The 16549-nt window shown below is 34.4% G+C and overlaps 1 protein-coding gene across 5 annotated transcripts in view; it reads right to left on the reverse strand.

Annotated features, from left to right (window-relative positions):
• Positions 1–16549, reverse strand: part of MGAT4C (MGAT4 family member C) — a 629413-nt gene that overhangs the window by 317217 nt on the left and 295647 nt on the right. For 4 of the 5 annotated variants that reach the window (XM_067008319.1, XM_067008317.1, XM_067008318.1 and 1 more), the window contains one exon: positions 8840–8950. The exons of the other annotated variant lie outside the window; for it this stretch is intronic. The gene's annotated coding sequence lies outside the window, so the exon portion shown is untranslated. The remainder of the gene's footprint in view (positions 1–8839; positions 8951–16549) is intronic. 5 annotated transcript variants of the gene reach the window in all.

Here is a 16549-nt window from a genome sequence, read left to right on the forward strand (position 1 = left end):
AAGTCTTAATTCCCTTGCAGCTGCAATATTTGTAGTTCTAAATATCTGCAAATGATTTCTCTGACTTTCTATATAGTTCCATTCAAGATTCTACCAACATTTTTAACAGCTATTAAAAATCTACGTGTACTCCAAAACTTTGTACACCATCCTTGTTGTAACCTATGAGAGAGTAATTATTCTTCATATTTGTCTATTTGAATTAACTGAGGATCAATGAGTTTAAGTAATTTTATCAAGATTACAAAATCAGTAAGAGTGAAAGATGGAGTCTAGTAGAAAAACTAATATCTTCCCATCTCTACTTCCAAGACGTGTTGACTAAAGCATGGAACCCTTTGCAGTCTTTACTTCAGTGTCCAAAATGAATCACAGCAGGATTGCCAGCTTCAGCCCTCACCAAATGCTACTTCCAGCCTGACTTCTAGTTGCTGTTTTGGCTGCTTCTCTACTTGGTCATTAAAAAACACATTCTGTTTTGCATACCAGAGCTGTAGGGATTTTCAAACAGTGTTCCATGGAGCTTTGGGGTTATATTTGGATTGTACTACAGTTACATTTGAAAGTAAAAGTTGTATTTTAAAAATTTGAATATTACCCTAAATATTTACAAATACAAATTTCATCCTGTGTCAAATATTTTTAAGTTTTTCTCATCCCCAAACAACAAACTAATGAGTCCAAAATTATTTTATGCCAGCACAATTTAGGTATTTTAAGGAGAAAATATCTTTTAAAAAACCAGACATGGTTCTTTTGTAATGTTGTGTTTACCCTGGGGGACTTCAAACATTGTATATTGTGAAAATGATAGTCCACACACTACTGATACCACTTCATGTCACTTCTATAGATTTCAGAGTGTCACTGTCCAATTTCTGATGGAGGATCTGACACCAACGATTCTTGTTCTATTTCAGGTTACTTAGGTTGTGGTTTGCATTTTTCATTATCTAATACAAAACTCCCTAAGGCAAACGATCTTTTATAAATATAAAAGCCTCCCTTGCTTCTCTACAATAACCTCTTTGAAAATATTTTCCAAATTTATTTCTAATCAAGGGTATGTTAATGGAAATGGAAAAGATGAATCAGGTGTGAGAGACTTGAGAACAAGAAATTATAGGACTTAACATTTGATTATAGGGCATGGTGTCAGTCAAATGGGACAGAGGAAAAGAACATACTAATGTTTAGGGACAGATTGACAGTGGGAATGATGGTTATTAAAATTGGGGGAGTAAAATAGTTACTGCAATGGTAACCTAACAAAAATATAAGAAATAGAAGAAAGTATGGTTGCCTTCTGAGCATTATCATGTAAAGACAATTGTTAAGGGATATCTGAAGTATCAAAATACCTCAAAAGAGTAATGGCTAACCTGTTTGTAGTAATGTGTGCCCTGCATTCTTATAATTGTTTTATATATTTTTTCTTATTTAATCTTAATCATTTTGTAGAGATGGAAATGTTGTTATGTTCATTACAATGATGAGGGAGTTTATACTCCTTGCCTAAATTCACAGACAGTGGTGGAAGAATTAAAACAAAGGTTGACAAACACAGGATCTTGTAGCCCTAACAATTAGCCTTGCCTAAAGAATTAAAAGTAATGAATGAGAACAATTTCCATAAGTTAGTTGTAGGGATTGTTTATTTATTCTTGTCACGAATTAGAGTATTTTCTCACAAAAAGATATCTGAATTAATGAGAAGAAAACAAAAAACAAATTCTCCTTTTTTTTTTTTTTACTTTTCTAAGTAAATGTCATTGGTTTCCTTAATATACTCTGTGTGTTTGTACATGTGTTTGTGTGTGTATGTGCATGCGTTAGTGTTGGCCATAAAGTATTAGTGTTAACTAAATAATGTTATGGGTGTTTTTTACATGTCACGATAATTACGTAACAGACCACCCCCAAAAAAGTGTAGCCACACCCAAAAAAATGTATCAGCCTAGAGTAATCATGACTTTTTTCCTGATGATACCACACACTTCCCACAGTGTTAAATCTAGTCTCCCTTAGTCTAAGAGACAAAAAGAAACAAGTAAATAATAAAATATCAGGTAATTATAAATTATATGAAGAGAAAGTGTGGTAAGTTTATACAGAGTGACCATAGCGTAGGAGTGGGGAGCCACAGCAATCTTTCTGAGGAGGTGGTATTAGAGATGAATGAAATGAGGGAGTTATCAATGAGTATATCTGCTTTAAATTTTTTTAAGCCAAGCCTACTTATGCACACCTAGAGACCTTTTGTTAGCTTATAAGTGTTCTTAAAAAATCATCCCATGTTCCTTGCTATCAGAGATTTTTCTTTTTTTTTTTTTTAGCCCACCTGAAGCTTGGTGGTGTAAAACAGCAATCCCCCCCTCTTTTTTAAACAATTTGTTTATTCATTCACCTATTGATGGGCATTTGAAATGTTTTTTTTAACATCTTTATTAGAGTATAATTGTTAGTTTCTGCTTTATAACAAAGTGAATCAGTTATACATGTACATATGTTCCCATATCTCTTCCCTCTTGCGTCTCCCTCCCTCCTACCCTCCCTATCCCAACCCTCTAGGTGGTCACAAAGCACCAAGCTGATTTACCTGTGCTATGCGGCTGCTTCTCAGACGTTAGAATATCTCTCTCAGTCTCCATGACCCAGCTTAGCTCAACTGAACAGAAATCAGTTATGTTGTGTCTTCCTGAATAGTACTCATCTGACTCTATAAAAAGTGCTAACAAACTTTTCAATTTATCTACCAGTGGATCGCACATAATAACCAATTTGTCTGCTAAGAATCTGTTATATGGGGCTAAGCACATTTGAAAGAAATATAGAAAAAAAACCTCTTTATAATTCCCAGAATATAATCTGGATTTTAAAGAGACAGGGCAAGTTAGAATTATCATATTTGAATTAACACCAGAGATAGTACACCTAGAAAAGTCAAAGCAAAGCAAAATGAAGCATGTCTATGATGGATAGATATCAATCTATACACCAAAGTATATTTTATACACACACCAGGCACATTAACCTTTTTTCACTGATACTTTGTCATACATACATATGTATTATACTTGATACCTAATACAAGTCATTATCCTCCTCTCCAATAATTTCTCAACATTTCTGCATTATCTCTAGTCTTATTTCTCTCTAATTTTTTAATCCTGGATAAATGTTCAAATACTATCTGAAGGGGTCCACTATATAATTACTAATATTAAAAAGCAAGTGATATTTGCTTTTAAGTGAACTCTATTTTGAAATATATTCTCCAGAATAATGGGTGAAGCAATTTACTTTTCTCCTTATTTATTGTAACCCAAAACAGTTTAATTGGTATAACTTCCATATTTAAACCTTTTTCTCAGACACATTTTTTTCAATTTGATTAAAAACTCTCTACTGTGAATCTTTGTTTGAATCTCACAGACCTCAAAATAAAGATAACTACATCAACATTTGCACCATTTGTCATATGTTGACTCTTATTGTTTATTGCTTATTTTGTCAAAAGGTAAGAATATCTTAGTATAACAAAAATCTGTTTCTTCTATGCCCTTCACTTGATTTCCTCTTTTTCCATTTCCATTTATTTGTATAGGTAAAGAAAGAGTGAATATATGAAACAAGACAGTGACATTCAGTAGTAAAATAGAAAAAATCAAAATAGAAACATGGTAGAATCTCATCAAATATTGTTTAGGGTAGAGGGTATTTTGTTAGCTGATCCAAAATCTAATATGCTTGTCAAGTATATCCCTATTTTATCAGAGGATGAACCTAGCTATTGGTACACTTCGTTGTAAGACTGCTGATATTTAAAAATGTGTTTAAATGTTAGTAATGAAGATCATACAGAAAGGGAGGGAGGGAGAGAGAAAATAGGGAGAGGATTATTAGGCCCATACTGAGTTTTGTAGAACTCCTTTTTTTTTTTTTTTTTTTTTTTTTGTGGTACGCAGGCCTCTCACTGTTGTGGCCTCTCCCGTTGCGGAGCACAGGCTCCGGACGCCCAGGCTCAGCGGCCATGGCTCACGGGCCCAGCCGCTCCGCGGCATGTGGGATCTTCCCGGACCGGGGCACGAACCCGTATCCCCTGCATCGGCAGGCGGATTCTCAACCACTGCGCCACCAGGGAAGCCCCGAACTCCTTTTTTTTTTTTAATGGTGGACCATAGTTTATTCCTGCAAGTCACAGTGAAAAGAAAAATCAGCTAACATGGAGGTGGTGGGTATATTCTGTTTTTAGAATCTTGCACCAGTAAGCTTCTCCATGGCACAAATTATACCCCTTTTGTTGTCATAATAGATATACATAAGTTTTTAAAATTTAGAAGTGCCATTCTTTTTTTTTTAACATCTTTATTGGAGTATAATTGCTTTATAATGTTGTGTTAGTTTCTGCTGTATAACAAAGTGAATCAGCTATATGTATACATATATCCCCATATCCCCTCCCTCTTGTGTCTCCTTCCCACCCTCCCTGTCACACCCCTCTAGGTGGTCACAAAGCACTGAGCTGATCTCCCTGTGCTATGGGGCTGCTTCCTACTAGCTATCTGTTTTACATTTGGTAGAGTATATATGTCCATGCCACTCTCTCACTTCGTCCCAGCTTCCCCTTCCCCTTCCCCCTCCCCGTGTCCTCAAGTCTATTCTCTACATCTGTGTCTTTATTCCTGTCCTGCCCCTAGGTTCTTCAGAACCTTTTTTTTTTTTTTTTTTAGATTCCATATATATGTGTTAACATACGGTATTTGTTTTTCTCTTTCTGACTTACTTCACGCTGTATGACAGACTCTAAGTCCACCTACCTCACTACAAATAACTTAATTTCATTTCTTTTTATGGCTGAGCAATATTCCATTGTATATATGTGCCACATCTTCTTTATCCATTCATCTGTCGATGGCCACTTAGGTTGCTTCCACGTCCTGGCTATTGTAAATAGTGCTGCAACGAACATTGTGGTACATGACTCTTTTCGAATTATGGTTTTCTCAGGGTATGTGCCCAGTAGTGGGATTGCTGGGTTATATTGTAGTTCTATTTGTAGTTTTTTAAGGGACCTCCATACTGTTCTCCATAGTGGCTGTACCAATTTACATTCCCATCAACAGTGCAAGAGGTTTCCCCTTTCTCCACACCCTCTCCAGCATTGAATGTTTGTAGATTTTTTGATGATGGCCATTCTGACCGGTGTGAGGTGATACCTCATTGTAGTTTTGATTTGCATTTCTGTAATGATTAATGATGTTGAGCATCCTTTCATGTGTTTGTTGGCAATCTGTATATCTTCTTTGGAGAAATGTCTGTTTAGGTCTTCTGCCCATTTGTGGATTGGGTTGTTAGTTTTTTTGATATTGAGCTGCATAAGCTGCATGTATATTTTGGAGATTAATCCCTTGTCAGTTGCTTCGTTTGCAAATATTTTCTCCCATTCTGAGGGTGGTATTTTCATTTTGTTTATGTTTTCCTTTGCTGTGCAAAAGCTTTTAAGTTTCATTAGGTCCCATTAGTTTATTTTTGTTTTTATTTCCATTTCTCTAGGAGGTGGGTCAAAAAGGATCTTGCTGTGATTTATGTCATAGAGTGTTCTGCCTATGTTTTCCTCTTATAGTGTCTAGCCATACATTTAGGTCTTTAATCCATTTTGAGTTTATTTTTGTGTATGGTGTTAGGGCCTGTTCTAATTTCATTCTTTTACGTGAGTTTTGTAGAACTCTTAAACAAATGGTCCAGTAAAAGAGAAAGAATAGGAAAGAAACTACCGAAAAGTAGGAAAATCAAAGAAACCAAATAAATTCATGAGAATGTGGTATCAGGGAAGTAAAGGTTAAAGTGTTTCAAAAGGACTGAATAGTCAACCTTTATATACTGGTGGGAAAACAAGATGAGAACTGAAAAGTGTCCAGTGGATTTATCAACAAGAAAGTCAAATAGCTACTTGAGAAGGTTTGGAAGAGTCATGAAGGTAGAGTAAGATTGGAGAGAAGTGGAGGTAGACGGGGTCATGGAAATGGTGTCTAGAAAACAAAAAAACAAAAAACTCTTTGAGAAGTGTGTGGACAATAGCAGAATACAGATGGCATCTACAGGGGAATGTGTCATCCCAGCCACGGATTGTTAGGTATGTATGGTTCACATAAACTTCCAGTGGGAAGGAGTTTATGGAGAAAATAAAACTGATGATTAGGAGAAAAGATTTGGCAGACTGAGGTGAATACCTGAGAAGTCAGAAGTAGAGGAGTGTTTGAACCCTGATACAAATTTGAGTGTTTCCTCCCACTATAAAAGGTGGGAAGAGAGGGATGGGTGTAGACTGAAGTAAGCTTTTTAGATTTGGAGGCAAAAGAACATGGGGGGACCCCATCAGATGATTTCTACTTTCTCAGTGAAACAGAAGGCAAGATTATCAGCTGTTAGAAAAGCAGGTGGGCAAAGAAAGCAAAGGAAATTTGAAAGGCAATTAAAAAATTAATTTTCTAACAAGTAACATTTTAAAAAGCAGACTTTGAAAACATTGTCTGGAAGGAGGGAATGTGTGACAAAGTGTCTCATTGTCTTTGTGATTATGAAATCAGGCATTTGCATGCTGTTCATAAACTTCAGCCTTTTCTCCACACAATGACAAAGTGATAAGAATGTTTAATGCCGGAAGAGATAATTTTACCTGGACTGGGCATGAGGCATGCTGGGAAGACATCATGATACAAAGTGGCCTCTACTCTAAGCCATAAAGGACAGACAAAACGTGGATACCAGACAATAGAAAAACCATGTTCTTGGCCTAAATAGCAAAAGTAAAGGCTTGAAGGTAAAAAAATTGGGGGGATCCTGCTGTGCCATACTCATCAGGGGGCAAATGTGCTCTACTTGCTTTTCTTTCCTCCTCATGAAATAGTGTGTGTGTGCGTGTGTGTGTGTGTGATGACAAAGTCAACTTCCTAAAGGTAAAGGTGACAATGAAAATTAAAAAAAAATATATATATATATACATATATACCATTAAACATGATTCTTTCCCTAGAAGGAAACTCTTGTCCATCTGAAATTTATTTCAAAATTGGGAAAGGAGGAAACTAAATGAATTGGGACTTACTGCTGTTGTTGTTGCCTGCTGCAGGTGCCTAAGGGCAACATACAATCTTTAACAGGGAAGAAACCACAGAATGTTAACTGAATTATTGTTATTGTTATCATTATTATTTTAACTATAAGGACTCATGGTGATATAATATCTTTTTTTTTTTGGCTGAGCTCACCTTCAGACCAGACTCTCTTTCAGTGGCAGGGCTGTCTTCATATTTCTTTCAGTACAACGTACACAGCTCAAGTACTTAAAATGGGTTGTATTAAATGTATGCATAATTTAAAAGAGGACAAAAGGGAAAAATGGCATTGCAATGGTTTTTCAGGCTCATGTATTAAAGGGTGGAATTATTTTTTAATCTGAAAAATTAATTCTCATTGCATTTATTGTTGTACCTGACTGTTCCTGACTGTGTGTAAGACACTTTTACCTATTTTTCCTTAGCTACAACCTCAATACAAAATATTTTCAAGTACATGTGTTGAATCATCTTTAAATCTATGCAGATATTAAACATTACATTTCTTTTATAAGCTGCATATTTCTTCTCAGTGAAATATCTAGCAAGATAGAGTCAATAAATGCTTATTAAAATGATCAAATGAACATGAATATTTATTAGTGACTTATTAGAGTGACATTGCCAGCTGCTTATACCTTTGAAGCTGGGAATACTACTCTGGGATAAATTCCTAAAAAGATTCATATTAAAATTTCATGGATTATGTATATATAAAATCACACATGTAATTCAGCTACTGAAAACTACAGACAAGTTCACCTCAAAACATAGATTTAGCGTTCAAGGCAAGTGATTGGTTATAAAGTCTTTTTGATATTTACAAAATCATTTTCTGAACAAATGTTTACCAGGAAAATGAAGAGTTAATAAAATGCAAACTTAAAATGATAAGCTTCTGTAGGGATTACATAACTGTAATGTATAAATCTGCCATTATCTAAAATTAATTGTGCACATGTCAAATATTTGTATATATTTATGTGTATATATACATAGGCATATATTTATATTCTTAACTATTTCCTGTCATTTTAGACAGATATGAATTCAGTTAGAGTTTATAACAAGGAGAGATTTTTATGGAAATACTGAAGCATATTACAGATAGAAGAAATTATTGTGGAAAAACAAAATCTTGCATTTTGTATATATACGTAAAGTTACATTATTGAGAGCTGCCTGCAGACAAACTCACCCAGAATTACTATCCCCAGCTTTTCCAATTTTTAAAATGAAAGGAAGCTAGAGTGGTCTGAAATGCCTGCAAGTAAACCCAGAGGGCAAATTTGGTTGGGTTCTTGAAGCTTTATGGTGGTGAGCTGCTGGGCATTAATAACATCACTGGTCAGGGGAAAACTTAAACACATGGATTCACTCTCAGCCATGGTGTCAGAATACTGACTTTTTTCCTTTTGTCCTGACCAGGAGATCTAGAGTATAAAACATAAAATAACACCACATTTCATTCTCCAGAAGAGTACATTAAGACTCCCCTACCTCCACTACAAATTTAACATGTACAGTATGACTTAGTGTTTCAGTTTTATTTCACTATAACGTACAGGCAAAAAGCATCATGAAAAAACAGTTCAAAAGAAAAGAAAGCATTTTATGACTTGTTACACAGAACAGCTTCTCTTCTCCCTGACCGCATTATGGTTTAAAAGGATTTCTTACCAAACTCTCACTATAGCAAAGAAAAAGAAAGCTTCTCTTACCAGAGTGGAATAAGGCTTCAACCTTGCTATAACATTTTCTGCAGCTTTTGTTTGAAAAGACAGACCCAAAGCGGCTTTGTGCAAACAACTGATCTGGCTGATCTCCAGTCCCTGCACAAAAAACAGTATAATTGGCTCTCAAAAAAGTGTTGTAAACATTCATCATGATGGCACTTGCATGTTGAATCTAGCCACTGTTACCCTAGTAAACTTTTTCCAAACAGGCCAATTACGTTTCAATACTTGCTGTTTGATTTTCTCTATTCATTGCTGAGATTAGTATCTTTAAAGAAACCATGAATTTTTGAGTGTCAGTTCTACTACTATGTCAATACATTTGGGTTCTGAAAGGGTGGGTCAAGGCTTTTTAAAAAGCATTTTAAATAAGATGACATAGATAAATACATTTACTTGGCATCTGTTATGTCTTCATTTTGAGATTTGACAATATTCAGTCCCTTATTTATATGCTAATGAGAGATCAGTATTATTAGGTCTCTTTCATTCCTATTTGATAAAAGTCAAGTGACCACTCTACATCTCTACTTTGCACAGAAACTGCATCAGTAATGTCTACAACATACCCTAGAGTCTGAGACCAACTATGTTGGATTTCTAAGTCTTGTATTCCACTGTTCTTCTTCCCAAACCTTCAGAGGGGTCCAAACACAATCATATCCTTTAATTTTTATGGGAGAAATGAAGGGTTACACAGCTGGATTTTTTTCTTATTTTTAAACATATAATATTCATGAGAGCATTGATTGATTATAACTGTGAGAGGCATATTTATTACCAAGAAAAAGTGAACACTAGATCAAAAACTAAGCTTCAATGAAGAACAATCTCAAACTGTATTATTTCTAACAATGATCTGAGCAATACATTCATCTTACAACCAACCACATGAGTATGTGATCTTTGCCTTGCTTCCCAAGTGTATGAAGCCTGGTTAATAGTTAGCAGTGCCACCATTTGAAAAATATGAATTAACTACATAGAAGGTTATGGGGCTATTTTGCATTTTTATATTTGATAGTTTAGCTTTCATCACACAAATTATACAAGTATATCAAAACAATTTATGACTATACAAATTATGATTGTATAAATCTCTAAAAATATAAATTATGACAATTTATGTTTCCTAGAAGTAAAAATCTAGATATTCTACAAGTGTAAAATTCTATGTATTGCTGAGCCTTTAAAGTAACATCTTTTTTTTTTTTTTTTTGCGGTATGCGGGCCTCTCACTGTTGTGGCCTCTCCCGTTGCAGAGCGCAGGCTCCAGACGCACAGGCTCAGTGGCCATGGCTCATGGGCCCAGCCGCTCCGCGGCATGTGGGATCTTCCCGGACCGGGGCACGAACCCGTGTCCCCTGCATCGTAAGGTGGATTCTCAACCACTGCGCCACCAGGGATGCCCTAAAAGTAACATCTTTAAATTTAAAGAACTTAAAGCCTTGAAAGCAGAATATTCCTTATTTTTATCTGTAGATATCAGTGCCATTTAAAAATTTTAATTATGATTCCAAATACTACAGACGGATATACATATAGTACTCTTCCAAGAACACAGATGACTCATATTCTCATTATGTTATTTAGAGAGACAGAGTGTGGAGGAGGAAGCCCTTCACACTGTTGTGTTGTTTTTTCTTTTTTTTTTTTTTTTAAGGTTAGTATCAGTGAACTGTTGTCTCCCTTATTATATAACATTTGCCTTTATAAAATTTCCCACTAACACATTCTTATCTAATTCTTTCATCAAAATAGTGCAGCGGGCGTTAAGGCTCTCCATTTTACACATGAGAAAAATAAGGTTCATAAAAGAGAAATGGGGCTTCCCTGGTGGCGCAGTGGTTGAGAATCCACCTGCCGATGCAGGAGACACGGGTTCGTGCCCTGGTCCGGGAAGATCCCACATGCCGTGGAGCAACTAAGCCCGTGAGCCATGGCCACTAGGCCTGCGCGTCCGGAGCCTGTGCTCCGCAATGGGAGAGGCCACAACAGTGAGAGGCCCGCATACCGCAAAAAAAAAAAAAAAAAAAAAAAAAGAGAAATGATTTGACAAATTACTGTAGTAAATACTTAACGGTAGGCTCTTCTGATGTTGTTCAACGAAGTCTTAAATCACTTCTTCTAAAACAGTATTTCCAAGATTAAAAGAAAAGTTTGTGCTTTCAATTTCTTTCGAGTGGAATTCCTGAATCATATAGTAGTCCTCTTTTCAATTTTTTGAGGAATCCCCATACTATTTTTCACAGTGGTTGAACCAATTTACATTCCCACAAACAGTATTACAAGGGTTCTCTTTTCTCCATATCCCTGCCAACACTTGCTATTTCTTGTCTTTCTGACAATAGCCTTTCTGACAGGTGTGAGGTGACACTATTCAAAAAGTTATATGCACGCCAATGTTCATAGTAGCATTATTTAAAATAGCTAAGATTGAAAGCAATCTAAAGAAACAGATGAATGAATAAGGAAGATGTGTATATACACAATGGAATACTACTCGCCATAAAAAGAATGAAATTTTGCATTGTGAAACAAAATAGATGGACCTGAATAGTATTATACTTAGTGAAATAAATCAGAGAAAGACAAATATTGTATGCTTTCACTTACGTGTGGAATCTAAAAAATAAAACGGAAGAACAAATACGACAAAACAGAAACAGACTCACAGATACAGAGAACAAACTAGTGGTTACCGGAGGGGAGAAGTGTGCGAGAAGGGGGAAAATAGGTGAAGGGGAACAAGAGGTACAAACTACTAGGTATAATATAAATGTTACAAAGATGTAATGTACAGCACAGGGAAAATAGCCAATATTTTATAATAACTTTATATGGAGTACAGTCTATAAAAATATCAAATCACTATGTTGTACACCTGAAACTAATATAAGTTTAATATACTTCAATCTAAAAAAATAATTTAATGAGACAAAAAAAGTTTATGTGCTTTAGTTTGTTGATTTGAAAGAGGGAATAAACATTTAGAGAATTATTATAATGTATTTGCAGCTGTAATACACTGAGGAAACAAAAGGTCTCTTCCTAGGCCTAATGATTTTGGAAATGATTAGCAAATGAACTTTGAAAAGATAATTCCTTGTGATTTAACTTTAAACATTTTTTTAAATTTAAGAATTACCTATTAAATATCTACTAGGTAAAAGATTATTTAAGTTCTTAGGATACAATAGTGAACAAGATAAGTATTTTCCCTTTATGTTATTTTCAATCTTAATTACAGTGGATGGGATTGCTTTAAATTTTCCTCACTGAGAAAATAGTAGCCACTATATAGAAGTTCCCAACTCTCCTAATCCACCCTACCGATCTACCAAACTCCTTTGAACTTTACCCATGAACCCTTGTAGATGTTCAAAAAATTTTCTCATGCTAATCTCTCTCATTCACATCATTTACCCCTCTGCACTAAATCATTCTCATAATTTAAAATCCTGTTTTAACATTTCCCTGTATTTAAGGATAAAACCCTCCCACCAACAATGTATCTCTTCAATTCAATATATTTGAATTGAACTCTCTCATGTCAATATATTTCTTCATTTGAAAATATCTCAAAAGATCTTTCTCACTTTTCAGTTCCTCCTCAGCTAACACTTAGCCCATACTCTCAAGTCACTAAAATAAATTTCATCTTATGTGATCACGCAATAGTTTCTGAACTCAATTAACTAATTCCTTCCTGAAACATTGTTTTCTCTTGGCTTCAGTGATGCCATATGCTTGTGATGTTTATCATTGCTTGCACGCCTTCCAATTTAGGTTCATTTGCTGGCTTCTCCTCCTTTGCCTGAATAATACTATTTGGTTGGTCCTGAACTCTGTTCTCTTCTCAGTCTATACTTTTCCTGTAGGTGTTCTCATTCAGGTCCATGGCTTTAATTATTATCTATATCCTTTTGACTACCAAATTTATTTCTGCAGCCTGACCTTTCCACTGTACTCCAAATGTGACTCTCCATCTGCTTATGGATCTCAATTCTTGACTGTCTAACAGGCATTTTAAAATTCAAACATGGCCAGAACATTGATTCTACCATGTCTTTGCAATTCTTGCCTTTCTCTAGTTTTTTTTTATTAGTAGTAGTAGTAAAATACACCCATTGTTTAAGCTAAAAACAAAAGGGTTTTTAAATTTTTTATTATGTTAAAATGCATAACATAAAATTTACTATCTTAACCATTTCTAAGTGTACAGTTTGAAAGCATTAAGTATATTCACACTATTGTACAACCGTCTCCAGAACTTTTTCAACTTGCAAAACCAAACTTCTATATTCAATAAACAACAGCTCCCCAACAGCAATGACCTATTGATATATACAATGATATAGAGCAATCTCTAAGTAATAATGCTGAATGAAAGAAGAAAAACAGAATGAGTCCAAACTGTATGACTTTTTTTAACATCTGTATTGGAGTATAATTGCTTTACAATGGTGTGTTAGTTTCTGCTTTATAACAAGGTGAATCAGCTATACATATACATATATCCTCATATCTCCTCCCTCTTGCATCTACCTCCCTCCTACCCTCCCTATCCCACCCCTCTAGGTGGTCACAAAGCACCGACCTGATCTCCCTGTGCTATGCGGCTGCTTCCCACTAGCTATCTATTTTACTTTTGGTAGTGTACAGATGTTCATGCCACGCTCTTCATTCCAGCTTACCCTTCCCACTCCCCGTGTCCTCAAGTCCATTCTCTACATCTGCTTCTTTTTTCCTGTATGATTTAGTTCATATAAAATTCTAAAAATATAAATTAATTTATAGTGACCTGGGGACTAGAAAAAGGGGTGGTAAAGCTTAGGAATAGCCAAGGGTCATAAGGAACCTTTTGTGGGTAACAGATGAGTTCATTATCTTGATTGTCTTGATGGTTTCATGAGTATATACGTATGTCAAAACTAATCAACTTGCACACTTTAAATATGTATAGATCAATTTGTGTCAATTATGCTGCAATAACATTTACAGTAAACGTGTTCATAAAACTCTTGAAATTAACAAGAAAATGATATTCAATCTAATATTTAAGGGCAAAAATATTTGTACAGCCATTCCACACAAAAGGATGTCCACATGACCAATACCATATGAAACAGTGATCAACAGTACTTCTTATCAGGCAAATGCATGATCACCATATTGAATAAAAGGTCTAAAACATTATTTCAAGATTTGGGAAGAATGCAGAACAAGTACAACTCGTACATAACACTTAATGTTTAGCAAATTGGCACAAGCACTTTGAAAACTGTCGGTATAAACTGAAGCTGAATATATACTTACCCTATGATTACCTTATGACCCAACACTACACTCCTAATTTCATACTAAAAAAATATATGAATGTGGCAACAAAAGGTATACATTATATTGTTTATAGGAGCTCACTTTGCAATAGCCAAAAGTTGAAAACTATACAAATGTCCATCAGCAGTAAAATGGACAAATGTATTTCAGAATATTCATGTAATATAATAAAATATGTCAATGAGAATTAACTATTATTATACATGACAACATGGGTGAGTCTCTTTAGCATAATGTTGAGAAAAGATGTCACACACAAAGAGTATATCGTGCATGATACCATTTATACAGACTTCAGAAATGGGCAAAATTAATTTATGGTAATAGAAGTCAGCCAGTTGTTATTTGGGGGTTAAACTGAGGATAACTAGGAAGAGGTATGAAAGAGTTTCCTAAAATATTGGGAATATTTTCTTTCCTATTATGTTCACACTTACTTAGAGAGACATGTTCACTGTAAAAATTTACTGTCATTCACTTAAGAGTTTGTGATTTTCTAGATATGTATGTTTCAAAAAAGGTTTTCAATATATATATGTTTATATCTATATGTGTGTTTGTGTATATATATATATATATATACACAAAAAAAAATATATAATAAAATCATATATGTTCCTAAGAAAAGAATTTGAAATGTTTGTGAAAACACATTGCTAAGTCAATAGTCCATTTTGATAATGGACTATGAATAATGAAAACAAATCACACAGATAGGGTTAAAATGTTCCAGGAGGAAAACAGCCATGTGAATAATTATTTATCCCTGGAAGGCTGCTCCAGATGACATTGTCAAGGTAAATAATGCATTTATTTTCTCAAAATAATACACCATGATAGCACAGATATTACTCTGTATTTATTTTATATTACCTCTTTATGAAACTTCTTGAGGTTCTGACAGAGAAAAAAATCTTGCTTTGGGGGGCAAATTTACAAAATCAATCTTTTAGAACAAACGGAGAAACATAAAATAGTACCTTATCATTTATATTATCTTGTTGCTTTTTTCCTCACATTATTAATTTGAATTTTATGTATTGTTTTCTATATTATTTACTGTTCTCATAATATGAAAACTGCTATCATGGCTTAAAGTTAATCACATAACATTCTTATATGAATGTGATTAGCTGTGGTGGAAAAAAGTGTTTATCACAGTGATACAAAAACAGGTTTGAAGATATATAAATTTTTATAAGTTGTATATTGTTGCTATGCCTCATTTTCCTCATCTGTGAAAAGGAGATGGTAATACTCATCTTCTTGACTGATTGTGAGGAGGCAGTAAGATAACAAATGTGAAGTGCCTAGAACAGACTTTACATATTGGAAACGAAAGCATTATATGCAAAGCTACAAAATACATTCTAATCTAAACACTGACCATTAGCACATCATGCACTAGTAAGATGGCTAGTTTGACCATGTATCACTAGTGTTTTATGTAATACAAAAGCTTGAAATATAATGATACAAAATGAATAAAAAGATTAAAAATACCAAGGAGAACAGATAGTGTAGAATATTGGCCCTAAAGCAGAAACAGTATTCTAAAAGTATTCATTCTTCCTCTGAATGAACAGAATTCTGTTTATACAACTGTGACTGAACACTTCGGTCTGAGTGAAAAAGAATGACTGGAAACACCTTGGCCATAACTTAAAGTAAACAAGAACTGTGTCAATAGACTTATAAAAGTTTAGAGATTATTATTTATTACTAAATAAAAGCATCAAGTCATTGCATTGCACAAACAACAGTTATAGTTTAAAAAGAAACCAGCTGAATGGAATTGCTTTCAATAATAAGCCCATGGATTGAACAGAGTCTGATCTCATTGTAACTCTTATTGCTTCATTTAGACTTGGTTTATAGTCACCCTCAGTATTGCCTTAGAAAAAAATGGGGTCTCTTTAAATAGAGAGAGCAAGTATAAACAAAAGAGAGAAAGGAGAAAGACATAAGAAAAATAAAAATAATGAAGAGTAAGAAAAGAAAATACAAAAAGATATAAATAAAATCTTATTGAGGGTGTCTTTAGTCATTTTTTTGCCATGACATGCATATGCCATGACATTTTATTACGTCAACTAACCTAGAATATGAGTGTATGTATATGACTAATCATTTCAAATTTGAGTCATTTAACATTGCTTTGCCTCTTCCTAAGAACAAAATAATTTCTGTAATTTTTAACATAATTTTAAAAAATATCTGGATTCTGTCAGAAAGTGGTAGATCAATGATATGCTGGCAATGGTAGTAGGAACAGAGATGTTGACTGAAAAGGGCACTGTTTAAAATAAGGAAACTCTTCCATATCATGATGTGGTGGTAGTTATAGGGCTA

Source organism: Kogia breviceps, chromosome 12, assembly GCF_026419965.1.
Source record: "Kogia breviceps isolate mKogBre1 chromosome 12, mKogBre1 haplotype 1, whole genome shotgun sequence".
In the NCBI taxonomy this organism is placed as follows: domain Eukaryota; kingdom Metazoa; phylum Chordata; class Mammalia; order Artiodactyla; family Physeteridae; genus Kogia; species Kogia breviceps.